Below are 24,536 nucleotides of genomic sequence, written 5' to 3'. Positions count from 1 at the left end.
AGGTAGAAAGTGAGCTGATTTAGTTAATCGGTCAATAATAACCCAAATTGCATCATGCTGTTTTCGAGTTTTTGGTAAACCCACTATGAAATCCATAGTAATTTCTTCCCATTTCCATTGTGGAATTTCAATTTGTTGCATCATTCCACCTGGCTTCTAATGTTCTGCCTTAACTTGTTGGCAAATCAAACACTTTGAAACATAATTTGCCACATCTCTCTTCATACCAGTCCACCAGTACTTTCTTTGCAAATCTTTGAACATCTTTGTACTTCCTGGGTGGATAGTATACTTGCTTTTATGGGCTTCTTCAAGGATTTCATTTCTCAAATCAGGGTTATTTGGTACCCATATTCGATCATTCATCAAAATACTCCCATATTCTTTAAGTCGAAAAGAAACATCATCTTCCTGTTGGGCTCGAGCTAAAAATTCTTCATGTTGAGAATCCTTACTTTGTGCAAAAATAATTCGGATGAGGATTTCTGGTTGAACAATTAAGTTTGATAATAAAATCCTTCCTATATCAGTTGTAAAGGGTTTCCAATTAATGAAATCTTCAATAAGTTTCCATTCTTTGTCTATGAGACTTGCCAAAGTGTCCCTAGTTTTGCGACTAAGAGCATCAACTACAATATTCGCCTTTCCAGGATGATAAGAAAGTGTGAACTCATAGTCTTTAATAAATTCTAGCCAACGTCGCTGTCTCATATTTAATTCTTTCTGCGAGAACAAATATTTGAGGCTCTTGTGATCACTGAATACTTCAAATTGTTCTCCATATAAATAATGTCTCCAGATCTTTAGTGCAAAAACAACTGCCGCAAGTTCTAAGTCATGGGTTGGATAATTCTTCTCATGATTTTTCAACTGTCTTGATGCATAAGCAATAACTTTTCCGTGTTGCATCAATACACAACCTAGACCAGTACCAGAAGCATCTGCATATACCTCAAATCCACCATGTCCCGAGGGTAAAGTAAGTACTGGAGATGTAGTGAGCTTTTCTTTCAAAATTTGGAAACTTTCTTCACATTTAATGTCCCAATCAAATTTAACACCCTTCTTCAGAAGTTTAGTCATTGGTGATGCTATACGGGAGAAATCTTGAATGAATCTTCGGTAGTATCCAGCAAGTCCAAGAAAACTTCGAATATCTGTAATATTCTTAGGTTGTTTCCATTCTAATACTGCTTCCACTTTAGCAGGATCTACTGAGATTCCATCTTTTGAAATTACATGACCCAAAAACATAACTTTTTCCAGCCAAAATTCGCACTTAGAAAATTTGGCATATAACTGATTTTTCCTCAAAGTATCCAAAATAATCCTTAAATGTTCCTGGTGTTGTTCCTTATTTTCAGAATAAATTAAAATATCATCAATAAAAATAATCACAAATGTATCTACAAACGGTCTGAACACACGGTTCATAAGATCCATAAAGGCTGCTGGTGCATTTGTAAGTCCAAAAGGCATGACAGTGAATTCATAGTGTCCATACCTTGTCCGAAAGGCTGTCTTAGAAATGTCTTCTTCCTTGATTCTAAGTTGATGATATCCAGATCTAAGATCAATCTTTGAAAATACCTTAGCCTTCTGTAATTGATCAAATAAATCTTCAATTCGTGGCAACGGATATTTATTCTTTATGGTAACTTGATTAAGAAGTCTGTAATCTATACATAATCTTAATGACCCATCTTTCTTCTTTACAAATAATACTGGTGCACCCCAGGGAGACATACTTGGTCTAATAAATCCTAGCTCCATTAATTCCAATAATTGCTTTTTTAATTCTGTGAGTTCTGCTGGAGCCATCCTATAAGGAGCTTTAGAAATTGGTGCAATTCCTGGCATTAACTCAATACTGAATTCTATCTCTCTATGTGGAGGAGGTCCTGGTAATTCATCAGGAAAAACATCTGAAAATTCACGAACAATATCCAGACTTTCAAGAGAAATTTCTGCTGGCCTGGCAAGAGTAATGCTGACTAGAAAGGCCGTACATCCATTCATCAAATATTTCTGGGCCTTTAAAGAAGAAATAACTCGATTTTTAGGAGTAGAATTGGATAATCTAAATTCTACCTTAGGAATACCTGGTTGAGAAAAAGTAACTTTTCCTTCTTGACAAAATATTCTTGCATGATGTTGATGTAGCCAATCCATACCCAATATAATATCAAAATCTGACATGTCTAATAGAATTGGGTCAGCAGGTAAATTCTGTCCTTCAATATATACTTCTAGATTCGGCAAGTATAACCCACAAAAAGATTTACATCCTACTGGGTTGACCACTTCCAAAGCACAGTTCAAAGACTTGATAGCCATATTAAGTAAAGTAGTAAACTTCTTGGAAATAAAAGAATGAGTTGAACCGCAATCAAATAGAGTAAAAGCAGCATGTCCAGCTATAGATAAAGTACCTTGAATCAGGTCACCCTTAGGTAGTTGATCAACATTGGCGGCATAAACGCGACCTGGTACTTTTTTATTCTGCGATCGTTGTTGTTGTTGTGGTTGTTGTTGTTGTTGCTGTTGTTGATGTTGCTGGTACGGATACTGGGGTTGTTGTTGAGGGCGAGGTCTAATAAGGCCTCGAGCATGTTCATCCATTTCCTTTTTATAGCAGTCTTTAATGAAATGGCCAGACTTACCACAATATAAACAACCACCAGTTGTTCGGGGGCAGGGTTGTCCTGGATGGGATCGATAGCAATTCTGACACGATCTAGCTGGTAGTTGTGTAGCTGGTAGTTGTGGTTGATTGACTTGAAACTGCTGTCGTGGCCTCTTTGCTGGAGGGATGAACCTTCTTCCTTCAAAATTTCTTTTAGGCCAACTCCTTTGGCCTCTGAATTGAGAAACCGTTCTGCCAGATTGATTCTTCTGTATTTCTTCCCAATCTTCTTGTATCAATGTAGCTATTTCCACCGCCTTGTCTAAAGTTTCTGGCCTACTAGTGAGAACTTTGGTTCGTAGAACTGGTTTCAATCCTCTAGTAAATTTCATTGCCCTCTCGTCTTCCGTATTATAGACATTTGGGCAATACTTCTCTAAATTTCTGAATTTAGTAATGTATTCAGATAAAGAGAGTCCTCCTTGTAGTAATTCAAGGAATTCCCTCATCTTACGGCTTCTTTCATGCTTTGGGAAATATGCAGCATAGAAAATTTCAACAAATTGCTCCCAAGTAACGGATCCATTGCTAAATTTAATTTCTAAAGTGGATGCCCACCATCTTTCTGCATCTCCCTTTAATCTGTATGCTGCATAGTTGACCTTACGATCTTCAGATACGGTCAGAACACGAAAAATCTTTTCTATTTCTCGGATTCAAACCTCTGCAGCTTCTGGATCCATCTTTCCTGAAAATGTAGGTGGATCTAATTTGAGAAACTTCTTATAAGATACTTCATTATGGTTTTGATAGGATTTTGAAGATGTAGCTGAGTCTTGCCTATTCTGATTCTCATCTCTTATAACAGCTGCCAAATTATTTAATGTTTCCATAATGAATTCTTGTTGACCATTCTGCTCCTTGGGTTGCTTCTTTGATGCTTGACGAGGCATCCTTGATAAATAATGATCAGACTTAGATTAAAGTAGAAAGAACATTTATTCATATGAACATATATATACATCAAAACCCATATTTACAAGAATTTACATATTTAACAAAAGTTAACAAAAGATATCCTATGGAAGCTTGAGGAATTTTCCCAAATAATTCCTCTTGTTCCTAATCTGCCCTGGTGGATGAGAAGGTCCTGCAACATTTGGATCTATATTATAAATTTGTTTATCTGGATTTCCTAAATATAAACTAAGATCATCCGTAGGTTCTCTTGGGGTATATATAGGATCAGGAGGTTGGAGTGAAAATACAAAGTCCAAAGGAGTTAAAGTGGGTGCAGAAGCAGGTACTATGGGTGAGTCAGATGAAATGACAATAGGTTCCATTGGAGGAGGAGGAGCAAGAATAACCACACGAGATTGTTGATCTGGTAGGTTTTCAGCGGCTTGCTGTCTTTTAATGCAACCCGTCTTCACTTGGCATTCTTTTTCTATATGCCCAACTTCTCCACAAAATAAACATTCTTCCAATTCCAGTGGGCAAGGTTGTGATAAATGGGTCTGTAAACACCTATGACATTTTTCTAAGTTTTCTTTTTCTTTTGTGAGACTTAGAACTTGATTTTCTAAATTATCCACCATCCGTTTTTGTACTGTCTGTGATTCTTCTAGCTTTTGAACATCCTTGACAAGTTCTTTAATGATATTGACCAGATCTTGAGGAGTCATCTATAAGAAGAATAATGATTTAACAATAATAATAAAATAAAAATCTAAAGTACATACTTACAGTGTAATGTATGAACAAGGTGGATCTCGAACCAGATTTCCCAAAACTCTGCTCTGATACCAACTGTAACGCCCCGGGGTTTTAAAACCTTTAAAAATGCAGTTTTTTTTTTTTTTAAACAGCGGAAATAATTTTTGATTTTCGGTTTCCTAAACCTCAGGCACGTCACATTCCAATTAACAACAAAAACAACAATAATTTATATTAACATTATATACATAGTCTTTTCATAAGGTTCAAAAATGAAAACATTTAGGATTAAATTTAAAATAAATCCTAAATTAATCTCAGGATCTTGGGAATCTGGATTCTTCGATGCCACACTTGTCCAACATCCATTGTAAGATTTCCTATTCCATATTTGAACCTGAAATCCCCATAAAACGGGGTTAGACTTATGATAGCCAAGTAAGTCATTAATCAAAACCATACAATTCAAATATTAAGCATGATTTCAATAATTTACAAATCAAAATGCATTCATTCAAGAATAATTATGCAATTAAAAATAAGGCAATTAAAAACAATTTAAAACATGATTATGTGTTAAATCAACAATGCATAATTTCAGATCAAAATCTGTGGAAGAAAAAGGTCATTGTTTCGATATTAACGCCCTCCTGGTACGGTAGAGAGTACTCCGATCTCAAACTAAGTATTCCGGGGGTATATTATTCTATTGTGGATTACCCGGATACCTGAGTGAAACGGGCTCCCATGCGAGCGGTCAACGACCGGGAAGATTCTCAGCAATGGCGAGCAAACAAGGAGAGTTGGATGCATCCACTGGCATGCGGCAGCCTTGAGACCCGTTGTCTCGACCTCCTCAACCCGAGTGACAGGAGGTCCAGGGAATCTATCGCTCCCAACAATCATCATCTTCACAATGTCACTCCTGGTTGTACCACTACCCCTTCCAGGGTAGGCTAAACCTAGATGGGCTTGAAGGATTCTTTTATAGGACTTTTCATCTTTTTAAAAACTAGGCTCAATAGCCAAATCATTCCTTTCAAATAAACACGGTTCATATGTATCCAGTCCATCCAGAATTTTGCTCTATCACAACGAGCATTCGCCTATGAAGGCGAGAATTAAGTTTGTATAGACATGACTCCTGCAATAATAAAATCTTTCGAAAATCAACATGTTATACAAATTCTTTTATCAAAATCAAAGTTTTGATCATAGTATCCATCAAAATTTTATTCAAATCATAAAATTGAAAATTTTGCCATTCAAAACAAATATTTATTCATGCGGATATTAAAATATGCATTTGATCAAGAATCAAATTTAGATAATCATGCACGAATTAAAAACATGAATCAAAAGCATGTCTAATATAAAATTATAAGATTTTGATAGAATAACTTACTTGGATTTTGATAGAACTTAAGGAGAACAGGATAAAGCGCTCGTGCTTTGATTTAATCTGATAGAATTCATTATATTAGTTAATATTTTTATATCGAATTTCGAGTAGTATTTGCCCTATATTTTAAAGAAGTATCTTTTGAAGAAATTATTATTAAAAATCTAAAAAAATATTTGTAATTGACTTTAAAACTTTTATAAGAATTTTCACAGAGTTTCCTCTGTAATAACTCAAATGTTCGAAAAAGGGTTTGAACTTGAATTCGAGTTGTAAGAATTCGAACATGACTTTACGTCACAAATATTTTTATAAAGGTTTTTCAAAAATTTTGAATTAAATATTTAAATGGATTTTTGAAAAATTTTAACAAAATTTCTTTTATAAAAATCATTTTTTTTCTGAAATAATTATAAAAATTTTGATATATCTTCTACTAAAAATTTCTAAACTATCTAAAAAGATTTTGCCAAAATTCTGATTAAAATAATTAATCTTTAGAAATTATTTAAAAATTTGGTCAGAATTACTGCTATACTTATTCTACTTTTTTCAAAAATCTTTAAATCATTTTGACAGAACTCCTGCTATAAAAACTCATTTTTTTTTTAAAAGTCTTTTAGAAAATTTTGCCAGAACTACTGCTAAAGTAGTTCGGAATACTTAAAAATATTTAGAAAAATTTGAACAGAACTTCCCTTGCGTAGAGGCTGGGTTGGATTAAATTTTGACAAAATTGTCAAAATTTAAATCCACACAAAGTAGAATTGGGGTTTAGAAGGAGAATTTGAATTCAGAAGATGGTTCTTGAATACTAACCTTGTTTAGTTGATTTGAGCAGCGCTTCCGCTATCCAAATCTGACTTTTCTGCTAAGTTTAGCAGAACTCCTGCAGGTAGTGCTTCCGAGGCTGTTTCTGATCTGACGGAGCTTCTTGCAGAAGAACGGACTTCGCTAAAAGAAAGAGGAAAAGGGCTAGAAGAGGTTTCTCAGAAAAAATCTGAGATTCTACGGAGGTTTTGGTTTAAAAGTTAGAGAGAGAAAATCAAAGGTAGAGAGAGAAAGTAGGAGAGAGAGAGCTTAGAGAGTGAAGGGAGGGTTTTGAACTTGGGTAGAGAGAGAGGGGGTGAGGGGTAATTATAGGAGAGAGAAGGGAGGTCGCCCCCCCCCCCCCTTGTGGGGCCCACTTTGGTGACATTTGTCACCAAAGTAATTAAAAAATTAATTTTTTTAATGACACTTGTCATTCTTCTGACAAGTGTCAAAGAGAGAGAGGGGCTTAGTGTCACCTCCTCACTGAGGAGTGACACTTGTCCTCCCATGGTTTTGGAAAACCATGGTCTGTCCATGGTTTTGGGCCAGTGGTTTTTCTAAAACCATGGTCTGAGATTAAAATATTATAAATTAATATATTTTATTCAATTTGCTACTTTTTAATACCCAAGTTAACCTTAGCTCAATTCCATCTTTCAGAAATGCCATAAGGGAATTTAGAATTACTTGAGTGTCCTTCTGTAGTTCAATAAATTACATAGCCTGCCATTGAGAATGGTAAATTACCATTTTCGTCCCTGACAATTTTATTAATTCCCTGAAAATATCCTAAAAGAAAGATTACTATTTTGACCTTATATAGTTGGGTATTTTACCGAAAAATGCCACTGAATTGGCAAATTACTAAGCTACCCTTTGACAATTTGATTAATGACTAGAATGTCCCTGAATTCTGATTTTTGAACAAGCCTCAACAAAATTTTATCAGGATTTTAAATATATATTCAGATCTTTACTTTGAACAATACTAACCATAAAAATAAGGGTTTTAACACTATAATTCACATTCAGAATAAATAAAAATTAAAACTTGAATTTTCTTCAGAATTTATAAATCATTAAAAATTTTGGGTATTACACATGAAGTGTAAACATTGGATGAGGGTAAAAATTTGGGGATTTACAGATGCCCCTCTTTGCTACTAAGCCGGTTGGAAGCCGATCTTAGTGGCAAAGAAAAACACACCAAATTTGGACTATAAAAATGCCCCAGTTAGGAGAATCTCACCAGGTATGACAGAATTGGCTCTTACGGTAATGACAGATATGGCATGGAGAATAAAAAAGAAGATTCACCTTACCGAAATGAGACTCAATCTTGGCCCTTAACTTGGATGGGACGAAAGATACTTTGTAGAAAAACGAGGTTCAGTCTTAACCCTTAACCTGAAACGGGACGATACCTCATAGAAAAATGAGGCTCAGTCTTAACCCTTAACCTGCAAGGGGACAATACCTCGTGGAAAAATGAGGTTCAGGCTTAACCCTTAACCTAAAAGGGGACAATACCTAATGGAAAAACGAGGCTCAGGCTTAACCCTTAACCTGAAGGGGACGATACCTCATGGAAAAATGAGGCTCAGGCTTAACCCTTAACCTGAAGGGGGTGATACCTCATGGAAAAATGAGGCTCAGGCTTAACCCTTAACCTGAAAGGGAACGATACCTCGTGGAAAAATGAGGCTCAGGCTTAACCCTTAACCTGAAGGGAACGATACCTCATGGAAAAATGAGGCTCAGGCTTAACCCTTAACCTGAAAAGGGATGATACCTCGTGGAAAAACGAGGCTCAGGCTTAACCCTTAACCTAAAAAGGGACGATACCTCGTGGAAAAATGAGGCTCAGGCTTAACCCTTAACCTGAAAGGGGACGATAAACAGAATTCTCAAATGAAGAAACCATGATGGGACCTTCCAATTTTGCACAATAAATCCGACAGGGATTTGCAAAAGGAAGAAAGGGGGTTCCCTAAAGCTTGAAAAGGGATTGATCTTAGGCGTCTCATTGCTAAGACTAGATGGCTTTTAAAATAGATGACCTTTTGCAGAAGCGATTCAAGTTTAACCCTTATCCTGAACGGAAACTGTCTATAGCGAGACAGTGGGGAACACAAGGAAGTGTGTGAATATGAGAGCCTAGGCACTCAGATTAAAACAAGAAGGGAAGGATCTTGAATAACTCCCGTCATCCGATCCTAAAAGGGATAAAAACAATGCCTGGATGCATCAAAAAATATATATCAAGCTCTCACTTCCTGTTAGGGTAACTTGAAAAGATTGCCAATAAGATAAAAAATGTGATTGATTAAAAAATGATTGAAATGTAAGTATATTTATATGAAAAATATTCCCTCTTTTCTACCTGAAGTATTACCTCCAACTGAACTTAAATTTGTAGAATTAAGATTCGAATTCAAATTACTTATAATTGACTCTCTTAAGGAGGCTATCAATTTCCTTGATATGAACGGAAAAGAAGAATTCTCATTGTGAAAGCAATTGGTGAAAGGATGTTGATAAAAGAACTTTACAAAATTAAAGAGAATTCTCGACAGATTTGGCAGTTTGATATCCTGGGATTCTTTTCTCATGATGGTTTTTCTATACTCTTTTGACCGAATTGGAGCTTTTTTGATTTTCTGGGGAATTTATTACATTATCCTTCATTTTGGAGATGTCCTAGCTTTTTTTTTCTCTCTCTCTCTTTTTGGAAGGGTACGTCACAAACTCCTTTATCTTGGAGATGCTCCGATCTTTCTTTGCCTCAGGGGTTATATTGGCAATATTAGCTCATTGGTTGGTGGTCTCTTGATGATAGCAGAAATTAAATATCTTTTAAGGCTTGTCGGGAGGTTCATCGCATTCACTTTCAACTTGGTGGTGATCTGAACTTTCCCTGAAAAGATCTGTCACAAACTTCTTCATCTCAGAGATGATCCAAATCTTCTTTGGCCCTAAGGGTCTAACTCGCATAATTCATCTTCAACTTGACGACAATTAAGAGATCCCTTTTGCAGATATTTAATTGCAGCTTAAGTGATTGAGGAGATATGAAAATTGAGTGGATTTTTTTCATCACCCATGATATTTTGATTGCCTTGTCTTTACAAGAATGATCTTTAAAAATGTGTTATTGACTGCGATCAATATCGATCACTTATGGCTTTGCAACAACATTGAATTTTCTTTGCTAGCCATATCGAGGATTTATTTTTCATCCCTTCGGTTGATCAATAGAAAGAATTTTGGATTTTGAATCCTTCTTTGCAAAAGCTTCACTCCTTTTGGAGGTAATACTGTAAGTAGTTTGAGGTAATTTTTTTTGGTGCAGTAAAAGATTTTTGAGGTCAACAATTATTTTTCATGACAAATTGGCAAAATATTCTTGGAATCCTTGGTGAAAGAAATCACTTGAGGTCTAAATGCACACCCATGGCCAGATTCTCCTCTCCTTTCCCCAAAGAAGAGACTCAGGCTTGACCCTTACCTGAACGGGTAACAAAAAGATACTCATCTCTTCCCTAAAGAGGAGGTGTTTGTAAAACAAACTTTCGAAGAGAAATAAAGTTTTCGGCAAAACTCCCTATTTCTAGACTTCTCTTATGGAAAGAGGGCCGCTAACAAAGGTTGGAAGGATATCATAGAGCAGCGAGGTGGCTCTCCCTAAAAAAAGGGTCCTCGATGATGGAGATGGCCTAACAAAAGATATTTGGGGTTACAAGAAGAACGAGCTTCCGTCGAAACTCTCCCTGGAAAAAGGGTTCCTTGTGCGACAATAAGGATTATTTTGCAAACTGTTCATGAAGCACAAGTCCCTTCAAACTCTCCCTAGAAAAGGGGTTCAACGAACGAACAATAAAGACATGTGAAAATAATGATCTCCCTCGAACTCTCCCTAGAGAAAGGGTCCCTCGCAAGAGAAATGATTAATAATTGATTTTGAGCTAGTTGGCGAACGAATTCAACACAAAGGTTGAATCTTGAAAGATCCTAATTGTCGGATATGACCTGAAGGTTGGAAAGATACGACTGATTTTAATAGAATTTGATAACCCAAAGGTTTGCTTGATAAAATGAATAACCAGAGGTTTGACAAAATTGGTGACCTGAAGGTCAGATTGACAAAACGGAGTGACTCAAGGGTCTAACAAAGATTGTTTGGTTCGCAGACCTGAAGATTAATATTGAATCTGAACCCCAATGTGAGTCTAGTGTTTGGATTGCGACCAGTATGAAGACTGAATTTTGACAAAGTACCAGTATGAGCACTGGATTTTAAAAGATCGCCAGCATGAGCACTGGATTCTAAAAGATTACCAGTATGAGCATTGAATTTTTAAAAGATTACCAGTACGAGCACTGGATTTTAAAAGACTACCAGTACGAGCACTGGATTTTAAAAGACTACCAGTATGAGCACTGGATTTTTTTAAAAGACTACTAGTACGAGCACTAGATTTCAAAAGATCACCAGTACGAGCACCAGATTTTAAAGGATTATCAGTACAAACACTGGATTTTGAAAGACTACCAGTATGAGCACCGGATTTTAAAAGATTACCAGTACAAACACTGGATTTTAAAAGACTACCAGTACGAGTACTGGATTTCAAAAGATCACTAGTACGAGCACCAATTTTTAAAGGATTACCAGTATGAACACTGGATTTTGAAAGACTACCAGTACGAGCATCGAATTTTAAAAGATTACCAGTACGAACACTGGATTTTAAAAGACTACCAGTACGAGCACTGAACTTTGAAAGATTGCCCGTTAGTTATGATGGGAGATTTTCAATCTTCATCCTCACAAAGACTTAGACAGTTGATCGAGATCTCTAGATTTGTCCCGTGTCCCGAATGAAAATTTAATGTGAATGCAAAATAGATGTAAGCAAATGCAAACACATGTGAATAAACGTGAATATATGCAAATTAATGTGAATAATCGAATGATGAAAGATTTCGTTTAATCCTGCCTGCATACAGGGTATTTTGAATGAAAGATGAATTTTATAACAAAAATGCCCCAGTGTAGTCTAGGAGAAAGAAATGTTCTGGTAAAAGAATAATTGATTATTTATTGGAAGGGGATTTATTGAAGGATACAAAAGGTAGAATAGAAGTTTTCTAAGTATAGAATTTCTTCAAATGTCAGGCATTGATAGGATCGGGTAATTCTACTCTGTCTGCATTAATCGAACGATATGAATTATGTGGTAATGTCTCTTTGACCACGTAGGGCCCTTCCCAGTTTGGTGACAATTTACCGTGTGGGTGGTGCTTGAGATGAGTTGTTGATCTGAGGACCAAATCATTGACTTGAAATCTTCTTTCGATGACCGACTTGGCATATTGCCTCGCTATCCTCTGACGATAAGACTCAGCATGCTCTGCTGCTTTGAGTCTTTTCTCATCGAGTAGATCAAGCAATATCAACCTCTGTTGCTAACACTGATCGAGTGGTAGCTCTAGAAGAGATGCAAATTTAAGGACAGGTTTCTGAACATGAAGAGGCAATACTACCTCAGTTTCATAAACAAGTTCTGAAGGAGTTGCATTGGTTGGAGTCCGAACGGTGGTTCGATATGCCCATAGTGCATCATAGATTTTCATGTGCCAATCACGTCTCGTTTCAATGGTTCTTTCCAAGATGCGAATCAAAATTTTGTTTGTAGCTTCTGCCTGACCATTCCCTTAGGGATAGTATGGAGCTGAAAAATGATGATGAATTTTGAATTTCGAACAAAAGGTCTTCATTCTCTCATTCTTGAAATGAGTACCATTATCTGAAACAATGTCATGCAGTATACCAAAACGACAAAGAATATTCTTGTGAATAAATGAGACCATATGTCGGCCCTCTATTGTACGTAGAGTGACGGCTTCCACCCATTTAGTAAAGTATTCTGTTGCGGCAAGAAAATATTTATGGTCCTTTGAAGCAGGAGGGTGATGAGACCTACGACATTGAAGGCCCACATAGAGAATCGCCATGGAGAGATGACAGATTGCAAATATGTTGTTGGTGCATGAATAAAAGGTGCATGTATCTAACACTGAACACACTTCTTTATAAAATGATAGCAGTCTTACTGCATGGTTTTCCAATAATATTCTGCCTGAATGATTTGCTTAACAAGAGTTTGGTAACCAACATGGCCGCCACAAATGCCTTTGTACGCTTCTCGAATGACTTCCTTGGCTTCTTCTTCGTCTAGGCACCTGGAATACTCAAAACTGAACCCACGACGATAAAGAACATCGGCTAGAATAAAATAACGAGCAGACATGCGTTCAATTGCGAGCAGACATGTCTTCTATATTTAAGAATATTTCTTTTCATAGTCAATAAAAGTCTTACTCACATAGTAAATGGCATGTTTTATCAGTCTGCCTTCTTCATATTGCGCTAAGAATCCGCCGCAAGCAACTTGATTAATAGAAATATATAGCAAAAGCGGTTTCCCCAATTCTGACGGTTTTAAGACAGAAGGATTGAGAAGATACTTTTTGATACGCTTGAATGATTGCTGACACTCTTGCCCCATTCAAACTTTACTCTTTTTCTGAGTAAATGATTAAAAGTCTCACATCTCATGGCAAGATTGGATATGAATCGCCGAATTGATTGCATACGTCCCTGAAGGCTGCACAAAACTTTGAGAGTAGTCGGAGGTGGCACGTCAATGATGGTCTTTGCCTTAGCGAGATCCACTTTTATCCCCTTTTTGCTGACCATGAAGCCCAACAATTTGCCTGACTTGACTCCAAAAACACATTTATGAGGGTTGAGCCTTAGCTTGTAAAGAACGAGCCGCTTGAAGACTTGACTGAGAGCATCAATATGATCTTCTTCTTCCTTGGATTTGACTAGAATATCATCAACATATGCATCCATGATCTTGTGCATCTGATCATGGAAGATGGTAGCCATCGCGCGCTAATAAGTTGCTATGGAATTCTTAAGTCCAAATGGCATAACCGTGTAACAGAAAGTACCCCATGGCATGGTGAAGGATGTCTTGGATTGGTCACGAGCAGCCAGTTTGATTTTATTATATCCAGAATATCCATCCATGAAGGAGAACATAGCATAACCCGCTGTGTTGTCGATTAGGAGGTCAATGTTTGGGAGCAGATAGTCATCCTTTAGAGTAGCTTTATTGAGATCACGAAAGTCGATACAGATCCAAACTTTGCCATTCTTCTTGGGAACTGCTATGATATTTTCCAACCAATCTAGATAATCTATTGCTCGAATGAATCCTGCTTTAAGCAAATCCTCAAGTCCTTGATCTGCTGCTCGATTTGAGGATCCATCTTTCTCAACCTCTGCTTAACTGGTCTTGCATCAGGTTTCAGAATGAGGCGATGTTCCACCAATTTAGCATCTCAACCAGGCATATCTTCGTAAGTCCATGCGAACACTTCTTGGTATTGTTTGAGAAAGTCGATGAGCCTTTTTTTCTCATCTACGCTCAGACCAATGCCGATTTTAAGAATCTTTGGACTATCTTCTGAACCAATATTGATGTCTTCAGTTGGGTCCTGAACTAGAGTCGATGGATCATCATGTTTCTGAATCGCTACAAACTCTGGCAACTCTTGAAGAGATGAATCAAATTCTACGGCTTCTTATGATTGCTTCGTGACTTTACTGTTTCCAGTTCTTGCCTTAACCTGATAGATCTTTGCGGACTTCGACACGATTGATGGATTGACGACTAGTCTCCTTATTGATCGTAAAGACATTCTGAAATTTTTGAAAAGGAGTAGCATTTCAAAAAAAGTTGACTTATCATGAAACAAATTATGTGAAGCAGAAAAGATACATGACAACGAATTTCGAAGACAAATTGTAGAGGAGGAAAGGAAGGATGGCATCCCAATAGGCAAGAAAAATTGATAACTTTATTGAAGATTAAAATAATGACATAAAGGAAATAAAATGAAGCAGGATATCATCCCTACAAAATGCAAGAATCAAAGAACTGAAGTAGAAAAAGAATGATAACAAATGCTCCTAATGGGTCCCCTTGATGAAGATAGTATCCTTGTGAGAGTGATTGCCTCTGAATCCCAGCCCTGCTCTGTACGGGTGATGATCCGGGATTACGGGCTCCAGCCGGCCACCTCCATTCTTGCCTAGGCCTTTGAAAGGTTGATAGTCGTGTTTCAGTAGAATATCAAATCCTTTCTTGACTTTTATGAATTTTGGGAATATAAGATGATCTCTGAAAGTGTTATAATTGAGACAACCTCCAATTTTGAAGAAATGTGGTCCTTGCCATCAGACCATTGTTGTGATATGCTTTGTCTCTGATGCTGTCTCTAGCTTCAACATCTCGAGGCTTTCACTGAGAATAACTTCTTCACTCTCTCTGATGCTAGGAATGTCAGCAGTATAGGTCAGCCGGGGAATCATAGGCTGAGGCAGCCTCTCTTCTAGGTCTTCCCCCAAGACAGTAGTAATCATGCCGCCCTTAGACCACTTAATGCACTGATGTAGAGTGGATGGCACTGCATTGGCGTTGTGAATCCACGTTCGCCCCAATAGAAGATTATACGTTGACGGCACATAGACAACGTAGAAAAGTACTATGTGAACAAAGTAGTTGATAAATATTTCCAGGAAAATCTTGCCCTTTGTTGTCTGTCCATGATTATCAAATCCGTAAATGGTGATTGGATCTGGTGCATATTCTTCTTCTTTTATACCTAAAGCCTTGGTAGTCATTTTGGGGCAAATGTTGAGGTTACTGCCTCCATCCACTAGCACATGGGGTATAGCCATCTCCCTTGTTCGAATGACAATGTACAGAGCATTGTTATGAAATGCATGGGGCTTGGGTAGATTTTCATCGAAAAATGTTATGGGAGCATTGGTCATTGTCTGATTAACGATCTAGGCCATGTCTTCAGGAGTGGTGTCTGACTTAACCTTGATTTTTCGCAGTAAGTCATCCAGGACTTGCTGATGCTTGGGAGAAACACGCGTCAATTCAAGGATTGGGATATTTGAGAGGGCAGTAATTGGTTTTTGCACTGTATCGACCTTCTCCTTTGATGCTTTGTCTTTTTCAGATACTGATTTAATAAAGCTTTTGGGGAACCACGACATTCTTTTGGCCACTTCAGGAGATACCCCAACAGGCTCTCCTGAGTCTTTCAGCTTACTGAAAGCTGAAACGAGATCCATCTTTCGAGCATTGGCCTAAGCCTTATGTAATACTAACACCTGGTATTGAATATCAATATCACTGCTGGGGCATGGTTGAATGTGATCTTGTGGCTGAAATGGGTGATTAGATATCACTACGGTTGAATGCTGAAGGAAGGGATGATTTAATATTCCCATTTTCTCATCTTCGACACCTTCTACCAGCAGATTTTTATCAATATAATCTTGTATGATGTTTTTTAGAATGAAACAGTTCTCAGTGTCATGTCTTACTATTCGGTGGAACTTACAAAATTTGTCCTTCATTTTACCCATAACCACTGGTAGATCAGCTACCCTTGGAAGCTTAATCATGTCATTGATGAGCATATATTCTAACATCGTTTCGAGGGAATGATCCAGAAGAGTAAACTTGCGATTATAACTCCACCCTTCACGCTTTGGCTTTTCCTGAGGTCTCGATCCCTGTTCAAGAGTCTGCTGTGGTTGTTTTCCATACTGAGAAATTGATTTGTCTTTCTAATTATTTTTGTTGGGGTTTGAACCCCCTGACCCATAACTGTGATCTTTCTCATTTTCCTTATGTTGATTTTTGTTATTATTGCCAGAGTAGGTGAAATGGGTTTTCTTCTTAGATTCTTGCTGATTGTTGCCCTTGGTGAAGGTGAAACCCTTGTAGGATCCATTTTCTATACTCAACTCGAGCCATTTGGCTCGTTCTGTTAGCTCAATAAAAGTTTTTGATGGCGAAGTGGAAATCAATCCCCTTAGGGGTTGCAGGAAGTTGCTCAAAATCAAGGACAATGCATGTCCTTCTGATAGTGGATCTCGCATCTTGTTACAAGCGGATCTCCATCTATGAATAAAATCCCTGGCTTTCTCATTTTCTTTTTTTTTCAGACTGCAGAGGTGGCTGAGGGTCGGGAGTGCCTCAGTATTGAATAAAAAGCGCTCAATGAACAAATTGACCACTTTGTCAAACTCTTTTAATTCTATGGGGTTAATGTGCTCTAAGTACCACTTTGTTGCGATACCTTCCAAACTACGGGAGAAACAGAGGAACATGGCTCAATTGTTCCTTTTGAACTTGGAACAGTCTGCAAAGAACAGGGCGAGATGTGTTTTTGGATGGCCAGAGCCATCGAATTTGATAAATTTCTTGGGGAGATTGTCGAGATCATCATCCCCATCCAGTCCATCATAGAAGTCTTCACTTGTAAAGACCCTTTTGCCCTTGTCACGAGCCTGCAAATCTTTAACCATCTTCACTACGTCTTTGAGTTGTGGCTGAGTAGGGTCATTGACGGATTGATTTTTGGATTTATAGGCTGACCTTGCCCTTGAGTCGACTTTCTAGCTGCTTGTTGGGTTTCATATTCCTCATCAGTATCACCCACTGATTCTGCCTCATCAGATGTTTCCTCATGATAATTCTACCTCTTTGGGATTTTCACGTTCTTTTTCACTGTTTGGCCCCTGCCCTTCTTCTTATTACGAATCTTTCTTGAACTGGTTTCTGTTTCTTCTATCAGCATTTTCTTCATCATCTTTTGAAATAATAGATACATCTGAGGGTCAATGTCATCGTTGCCCTGTTGGCTTTTGTTTCCTGCAGATCGTGGAGAGGCCATTTCTTGTTCTGAGGCTGAAGAATAATTGATATGTTTTACTGGTACGGTTTTCCTGTCGGACCTTGTCTGAACCATGTAAGGATGCAAGTGCTCTCTGCAGAGCAATACTGAGGGTTAGCTGCTGAAAATAGTTTTAAATAGGAAATATTTGTTGAATATCTGGTAGACAATTTGAAAGATGTCCCATTACTAGGGACTGAGTCCTCGCTGAAATCACGACAATTGCGCTGCTATTCTTTGCAAAATAAACAACTGAAAATGTGCCTTGTTACATAGGCGAGGTTGTCAAACTATGATAGAATGAAAATGAAAAGAATTTTATTGAAAGCAACATGATTTAATAATAAACTTGACATAGAGGAGAGGGACAAACAATTTTTCACTACTCCTGATAATCATTGGACACTCGAGAACCCGAGAAAAGAGTAAGATTGACAAAGGAATCCCAGCTATATCTGGCAGAATGGTATGCCGACCATTGCACTGATGCAAGATCGAACTCTAGCATGATCCCTAAAAGTAGACGAGCTTCTACACGTTTCTGCCTTTGAGAAAACTGCCTGACACAACGCTCTGGATGGTAATATATATAGAAGAATGGGCCAAGCAGCCTGAACCATTTGCCATATGCATAAGTATATCTGGGAGGTGATTCCTGACGATCAAAGTAGTCCCACACGACCTCTTCTTCCTGAATATTATCGATCAAGAACCGGTATTGTGCAACTGGAAGAAGCTTCTCGCCATTGTATCTGAATGAGCTAGCTCTGGTTGGCACATGTCGGAGGAACCAGGACTGTAAGGCATAACTGCACCCTTCGACTAGAATTGATTCTCAGAGTGTGAAACGGGTCAACCCTCGGTACAGAAAAGTGAGTGCAGCCATGGCTATGGAGAGGTGGCTGGTCTGTCGACTTCCCCACCTTTACAAGAGCTAAACTATCCTGATATCCATGTAATTTTGTCCATCTGGAAAGAGAGTCAATCTCACAGTGTATAGGATCATCGCATGCTAGATTCTCTCTCGAGCTATTCAGGATAAGGAACTGACTTCCACAAATGCCCCATACTGTTTGTAGATTTTGAGCAAGTTCACATATTCATTTTCATTCTCCTCGATCAATGGCCAAGACTTACGTCCTATCATGCGGGTTAAAGTGCCTTGGGGATCCAGACCCTTAACATTGATTAAGAACTGTTTCTCCAATGGATCTTCTGGATAACCGGCTAGCTCGAGCAATCCCATAATTTCTGAAAACTCATCAATCAACAAAGCCATTTCTCCCCATGGAAACCAGAAAGTACAAGTGTGCGGATTCCACCGCTCTGCTAGTGCATGAATCAAATTGTCGTTGATTGTCTGCTTTCCTACTGCGGATGCCAGTTCTAACCCATAATCGCTCAAATGGTCCAAAAACATATGAGAGAAGTTCTTGAACCATGAATAATACCACCGAAGAATGAAGGATCCGGAGCTGAGAGTTCGATGTTTGGGAGGACCTTGTCGCACCTCATAGGAGATGTGACCCTCAGAAAAGACTGAATCAAGTTGACTGGATGCCATCACACTGAAAAAGATAAAAAAATGGGATAAGACTTGGGAAAATACAAGGATTTTGAAAAAGATGCAGGCAGGATAAGAAAAATAAAGCTGGAAATTCGAGATCTAGAAGAATGAAAGGATGGAAAATCACCTAGAGTTTTGAAGGAAATAGAAGAGAATTTGAAAAATCGTCCAGGGTTTTTGAGAAATTCATAAATTGGAAAATGAGGTATCTTAAAAAAAACATCCAATATTTTGGAAAAATTGGGAAAAATAAAGAGAAAATGACTACAATACATTCAATCATATTCTGCACAAATAATTATGCACATATAGCATTCCCTAAGAAACTAACTCTAAATGCATCAATTTTGAAATAGCTTGTAGGACCCCAATCCTGACTCTAGGCTCAGATCATCTGTGTCCAACCATGCTATGCCGATATACTCGAGCCAAAGCCCAATGTACGTGGCATAAGATCAATTTCTTCGGTTCTAGGCTCATGTTTTCCAACAACCTTGAGCGTCTGCCGATATACGTTGGACTATGGCCCTTGGTACGTGGCAGGGGGCGTTAGCCCAAATAAGTGGCTCAGTTGTGAGGCTTTGTCCTGAACTATGGTTCTGGAAGAAGGCCCAGTAACGTGAAGATCGGGTAGACATAGGTGGGGTGGTTTTTTGAAAAATGAGCACATGCAAGCAAACAGAGGGCTCTAAAACCTAGAGAGTTAGAGGTTTTAAAACTTTTGAAGAAGCAAGCATTGTTTTCATACAAATCCTAGATTGAGGAGTGTTGTATTAGACCTAGGTCTATGCGAGCATGAAAATTTCCTCCTCAATATGGTCCTACCAAACCATGCCTAGTCTATATACAATTCATGTCAGCTCGGCTTGAGTCTAGGCTCCTAGGTTCACATGATAACATAAAGTAAAAGCTGACATTCCATGAAACACGATTTTGACAATTTGAACTAAGTCAAGCACATAATTGATCAAGCGAAGATAGGTCCCATCACGGTCGCCAAACTTGTTATCATCGTAAAATTTTACTTTTGCAAGTCAAACTGACATTTGAAAAAGATTTTGAAAATAACTCGCCTCCGTTTTAAAATGCGAGAAAATTCTGTAGAATGGGACTCGCCTGTCGGTACGAGGTTCGACCGTTCATGATGCCTTTACCAGAGGTAATCGAACCAAGGATCAAAAGTGTGCTTAACTTTGCTCAACTTGTTTAAATTGTGTTCTATTTCCTAAATGCACAAAGAATCAGACATGTGCTATGAATTTTCTGAAAATGCAGACTGAAAACATGATCTTTGCTTTGAATATTTGAAATACTTAAAAAATTCTTGGAAAATATGACTTTTTGAGAATCGTGAGCCTTGTTGAGAGAACATTTATGAGGAAAATGAAAATCGATTTCTGAAGAATCCAAGTGTTTTGTGAAAATCGATTTCTAAGGAATTTCAAATAACTTTGAAAAAACTTGATTTCTCTGAATTCAAACTTTGAAATTGAAGATATAACTTGGAAAATCGAATTTTGAACTTTGAAAAATACTTGAAATACCATTTGAAAGCTCAAAATTTTGAGAAAATCAATTTCTGAGTAAGACTTAGAAAATTTTGAGAAAATCGATCCCTCTGAATTGAAATTGAAATTTGTAAATTTAAATAAATGAATATGGAATTAAAAGAGAATTCTTTGAGGAATTGGGAAAATCCTTTTATGTTTTTGAAAAATGCAGTGCATTTTGAAGTTAGCCTAAGAGTGTAGGCTGAATATGGCTAATACAAAGATCACAAATCTGGGTCTCATTCGTATTCTGACTATGGCCATGAATATGAATTCCACCAAGTTTGTCAACTCCCTATGAGCTTGTGCATGTGCAAGGATATGACCACAACTGGTTTAAAATAAGAATGGAGTTTTAAAAAGATTCAAAAAGATGAAAATAAAGAATCCTTATCCAACTAGAACTCTGAAATTTTCGAGATTTTCGATAAATAAAGGAATCCAGAAGTGACACTACCTAAATGGGTCTCATCTGAGAATTGAAATCGATTGAAATTGGGTTTAAAATGAATCCAAATTGTTTTTTGAGAAAAACACTTCAAAATATAAGATCTTGGAGGTTGACAAATGGTAGAATGTTGATTCAAAACCCAGGTTTTGAAATTGACTTTGAAAGAAAAGTTTTAAAAGCTCGAATCTGGATTTAATATTTTGAAAACATGAGTTCTGGATCTCGATAATGAGATGAAATGACGTGCAATGTTATGCAATGCCATGAAATAACATGTCGAATGCATGCAGTGATATTCAATGACACATGAAATGTAAACATTGGATGAGGGTAAAAAATTGGGGTGTTTACATTGTCCCTTTTCAACTTTGCACATTCAGCGAAAAATATGGCGAGATGTGCTTTAGGGTCGCCAGAACCATCGAACTTGATAAACTTCCTAGGGAGATTATCGAGACTATCATCCCCATCCAATCCATCATAAAAATCTTCACCCGTGAAGACCTTTTTGCCCTTGTCATGAGCTTGCAGATCCTTGACCATTTTGACCACATCTTTGAGTTGTGGCTGATCAGAGTCATTAACAGACTAATCCTTGGACTTATAGGCTGACCCTTGCCCCTGAGTTGACTTTCAAAGTGCCTGTTGAATCTCATACTCTTCATCGGTGTCACCCACTGATTCGGATTCATCAGATGTATCTTCGTGGTGATTTTGCTTTTTTGATATTTTCATATACTTTTTCATTGTCCGACCCTTAGCCTTTTTCTAGGCTTTGCCTGAACTAGCCTTTGCTTGCACAGTCAACATCTTTTTCATCATTTTCTGAAACAATGCATATATTTGAGGATCAACATCATCATTGTCTTGCTGACTTTGATCCCTAGGAGATCATGGAGAGGCCATTTCTTTTTCAGATGCAGAGGATTGATCGATATGTTGGACGGATGCAGTTTTCTTGCCAGACCTTGTATGAACCATGTAGGATTGCAAATACTCTATGCAGAATAAAATGTGCAATTAGTTTTGACGAATAGTTTTAGGATAAAACAAATAGGAGAGAAATATTTGATGAGAGTTAGGCTGACAATTTGAAGGATATCCCATTACCAGCGATCGGGTCATCGCTGGAATCACGATAATTGCATTGTTATTCTTGTAAAGAAAATAAACAACTAAAACATGCCTTGTTACCTAGGCGAGGTCGTCAAACCATAATAAAAAAATTATTTGCTGAAGAAGAATGATTTTATTAATAATAGACTTGACAGAGAGGGGGCGGACAAACAATTTGCAACCACTCATGATAATCAGAAGACACTCGAGGACCAGGAGAAATAGTGAGGCTAACAAAAGAATCTCAGCTATGCTTGGCAGAATGGTATATTCTGGACCACTGAGCAGACTTCAGATCGACTTTTGGCATAATACCTTACAATAATCGAGCTTCAATGCGCTTCTGTCTCTACAAGAACTGCCTGACATATCGCTCTAGTTGATAATAAACGGAGAAGAAAGGTATAAGTAACTTGAATTGTTTGCCATACGCATAAGTGTATCGAGGGAGTGACTCCTGACAGTCGAAGTAGTCCCACACAATTTCTTCTTCATGAAGGTTCTTAATAAAAAATCTATACCGAGAAGTAGGTAGTGGCTTCTTGCTATTGTATCTGAATGAGCTGGCTCGAGATGACACATGATGGAGGAACCAAGATTGTAATACATAGATGCACCCTTCTACTAAGATGGAATCTTTAAGCACAAACGGGTTAATCCATGGTATAAGAAGGCAAGTGTGGCCATGACGATCGAGAGACGGTTGGTCTGCCGACTTCTCCATCTTCACAAAAGTTATACTATTCTGATATCAACGTAGTTCTGTCCATCCTGGAAGAAGGCTAGTCCTACTGTGCAGAAGATCATTGCATGTTGAATCCTTTCTCGTGCTACTTGAGATAAGGAGTCGACTTCTTTAAAAATTCTATACTGTCGGTATAGCTTGAACAAATCAACACATTGAGTCTCATAGACTTCTATTAGTGGCGAGGATCTACATCCAGTCATACGGGATAAAGCATCTCGGAGGTCAAGTCCCTTGATGTTGATAAAAAATTATTGCTCTATGGGATCATCTGGCTGACCAGCTGGCTCAGGTAGACCCATGATATCCAAAAATTCGTCCAGTAGTAGAGACATCTCGGTACAGGTACGCGGATTCTACCACTTTGCTAATGATTGAATCAAACTGCCAGTGATGATATGGTCTTCCATTGCTGATGCAAGTTCCAATCCGCAGACACTCAGATGGTTCGGGAACATACGGGAGAAGTTCTTGAGTCAATAATAGTACCACCGGAGAATGAAAGGTTTGGTGTTCAGAGTTTGATGATCGGGGAGACCTGGCTGCACCTCATAGGAGATATGACCCTCAAAAAGGACTGAATCAAGTTGACTGGATGCCATCAGGATAGACTGAAAAATAAAGATAAAGGACAAGACTTGAGGAAAACCACACAATTTTTGAAGAGATTGCAGGCAGGATCAAAATAAGGCTGGAACTTCAAGATCTAGAGGAAAGTAAGGATGGAAATCACCTAGAGTTTTGAAGAAAATAGAGGTTTTTCTAAAAAATCGTTTGAGGTTTGAAAAGTAGAAAGGGGATGTTAGGCAGTACATAAAAAATAGGAGATTTTGAAAATCGTCTAGTATTTTTGAAAAAGTTATGGAAAATATGAGAAAATAAAGAGAATGAAGGGAAATAACCAAAGTACATTTAATCACATCCTGTACAAACAAGTATGCATACACAGCATTCCCTAAAAGCTGACTCTAGATGCACAAATTTTAAAATAGATGTATAACCCTAATCTTAACCCTAATGTTCAGATCATCTGTGTCCAATCATGATATGCTGATATACTCGAACCGATGCTCAATGTACGTGACATAAAATCAATTTCTCTGGTTCTAGGCTCATGTTTTCCAACATCCTTGAGCGCCTACCGATTTACTTTGGAGTATGGCCCTCGGTACGTGGCAAAGGGGATCAACCCAAATAGGTGGCCCAGTTGTGAGGCTTTGTCCCAAACTATGGTTTTGGAAGAAAGCCCAGCAATGTGGTAGCCAGGTAAAAGTAGGTGGGGTTATTTTTTAAATATGATCAACATGCAAGAAAATGAAAGGCTCTAATGACTTAAAGAAGTAGAATTTTTGAAAAATTTATAAGAAGCAAACATTGTTTTCAATCAAATCCTAGATTGTATGAGACCTAAGTCTAGGTGACCATGAATAATGCCTCCTTAATCGGTCCTACCAAACCATGCCTAAGTATACATGAAATCCATGTCAGCTGGGTTTGATTCTAGGCTCCTAGGTTCACAAAATATAGAGTTGACATTGTAGAACATAATTTTGATAAGTTGAATAGAGCAAAGCACAAGATTGATCAGACAAAGACAGGTCCCATCACGGTCTCCAAACCTGTTATCATCGCAAAATTTTACTTTTGCAAGTCAAACTGACTTTTGAAAAAGTTTTTGAAAATAACTCGCCTCTGTTTTAAAATGCAAGATAAT

Source organism: Nuphar pumila, chromosome 12 (genome assembly GCF_984573655.1).
Source record: "Nuphar pumila chromosome 12, dmNupPumi1.hap1.1, whole genome shotgun sequence".
In the NCBI taxonomy this organism is placed as follows: domain Eukaryota; kingdom Viridiplantae; phylum Streptophyta; class Magnoliopsida; order Nymphaeales; family Nymphaeaceae; genus Nuphar; species Nuphar pumila.
This window is presented reverse-complemented; position numbering follows the sequence as displayed.